Genomic DNA, 2495 nt, shown 5'->3' on the forward strand with positions numbered 1-2495 from the left:
GCAGAGGCTTCTCAATGTTTTATGAAAACTAACATCTTAACCTAAGGATATTTAAGGAAACAAATTCAATTTTCTTTTTTTTTTTAGCACTAATTAAATACTTTATTGAATAAATATAATACCAAAGGCTGGGCGCCAGTAATCACACCTGTAATCCCAGCACTTTGGGAGCCTGAGGTGGGCAGGATCCTCGAGTCCAGGAGTTCAAGACCAGCCTGGGCAACATGGTGAAACCCTGTATCTACAATATATGCAAAAATCAGCCATGTGTGGTGGCCAGTGCCTGTAGTCCCAGCTACTGGGGAGGCTGAGGTGGAAGGACCACTTGAGTCCAAGAGGTCAAGGCTGCAGTGAGCCAAGATGGCACCACTGCACTCCAGCCTGGGTGACAGAGCGGGACACTGTCTCACAACAAAAAACAAAAAACACAATACCAAACAAAATGCATTCAAATGCTTTCTTAAAAAACAATTTGAAAGGCCTTTCTACTCAGGCTAATGACAAACGCAGTAAAGACAGATATGGTCATTTAACATAGTTAGCTGATTTTATACAGCACTTGTATCTTTTAGTCCACAAGTATAGTATTAAATGATAGAGAACATTGAATACAACCATTTCTACAGAACTAAGAAATAAATTACTAAAGAAGAAAGATTTTACAAATCCCATCTTTTATACCCACCCCAACAGTCTAACTCTAAAGAGGATAAAGCCAATGACTTTCCTCACAAGACCTCATGACTAATGTTGCTTTGCTATCAAAATCTGTATTTCTGGCCCATTATGAGCATTGAGACAAGATTCAAATATTCCCAAAGAAAGAGGCATAATGCAGGTTGTGATCACCCATTCAACAACATTGAGCACTGCATCCAGAACTATCTCATCCCAGGAATTAAATAAGGTCAGCCACATTTATGGGCATTTCCTCCACTGTAGTACTGTAGAAAGTGTCAGTGTCACCAAGAATCCTCCTGCCTTCTTCAGTAACAAAGTTTATAGCCACACCTTTCTTCCTAAATCAACTACCTCTGCCAATTCTGCAAATGTCGTTTTCACAATTGGTAGGTGGATCATAGCTTATAACCAAAGACACTTATTGCACATCAGTCCCACAAACCAAGTCAGTAGTAATCAGAACACGGTTTGACCCTGGTTGGAATTCCCGCATGATAACATGTCTCTCCTTCTCGTCCATGTCACCACGCAGAGCAGAAACTGTGAGGTCCGCGGCATGCATTTTCTCAGTCAGTTGACAGTGTGCTTTGTATTGAGAAAAATAACAGCCTGTCTAATGGTCAGTGTCTCGTACAAGTCACAAAGTGTATCCAACTTCCATTACTCTCTCTCAATATTAATATAAAACGGATTCCTTCAAGGTTAAATTCTTCCTTTTTCACCAGAATTCAAATTGGATCTCCCATGAATTTTTTGGTCACTTCCAACATATCAGTTGGCACTGTGGCAGAAAGCAACACAACCTGAATACTTGTATTTAATTTTTGGAAAATCTCATTATTTGATTCTTAAACCCTTGGTTCAACATTTCATCTGCTTCAACCAAAACAAAGGTTTTGATCCATTCTGGAGAAAATATCTTCTGTTTAACAAAGCAAACACTCTCCCTGGTGTACCAACAGCAGTATGTGATGCTTCGGCCTGCAGTTTTTGCGTTTCATTTCGAACATTGGTTCCACCAATGCAAGCAAGACAATGCAGGCTCCCATATAGTCTCCAGGTGCCGGAATTACTTTTTGGATCTTTAATGAAGAAAATAATAGCCCTCTGTCGAATAGCTGAAGGCTTCTCAAAACCATAAGCACATATGCCCCGAAGAAGAGACTCCTTTAAGTTCATATCATCAAAGTTATCAACAATCTCATCCCAGTTGCTCTAGATGACACCATCTGGGTCCATTCCCTCTGGGCCGCCATGTTCTCTGTTATAATCCGAGGATCCATCAGACGTGATCTGGAAAACCACTCAACACCCAACTGAAAAGACCAATTTTCTTAAAAAATGAAACATTCTGGATGACACAAGCACTTAAGAGCAGACACAGTTCCTGATCCAACACCACAAGGCAAATCTATGGCCATCACGGGCCGAGAGCACAGCTGCCCGGCGCAGGATAAGAAGGCCCGGCTGGGGCGCTCCTCTGGGGGCTGCCCTGTCGCCTCCCCAATAACCCGTGGAAGAAGGAGGCAGAGCTGCCCGATAGTTGTTGTGCTCCTTAGTCTGAGCAGCCACTGGGCCGCGCGGGTCCGCAGAGGGGTCGGGCTCCGCTGCCTGGTGTGGCTGCAGTGGGGCCAGGAGGGGAGGGGAGATGGTCGCAGGGACCCGCATCCCCGCGTGCAGGACGGCACAGCGCAGGGGTGGGAGGAGACGTGGCCTGTAGGCCCAACGCACACGAGGCACCTTCCAAGTCAGCACCACTGTTAACAGAGCTCAGACTCTCTCTGTCCCCGGCTCTGCGGGCCCACGTCGAGGGG

The 2495-nt window shown here is 44.8% G+C and overlaps 1 pseudogene; it reads right to left on the reverse strand.

The window, feature by feature from the left end:
* Positions 1–1099: 1099 nt before the first annotated feature.
* LOC100993599 (eukaryotic initiation factor 4A-II-like) lies at positions 1100–1860 on the reverse strand (annotated as a pseudogene).
* Between the last annotated feature and the right edge of the window lie 635 nt (positions 1861–2495).

This window comes from Pan paniscus, chromosome 17 (assembly GCF_029289425.2).
Source record: "Pan paniscus chromosome 17, NHGRI_mPanPan1-v2.0_pri, whole genome shotgun sequence".
NCBI lineage: Eukaryota > Metazoa > Chordata > Mammalia > Primates > Hominidae > Pan > Pan paniscus.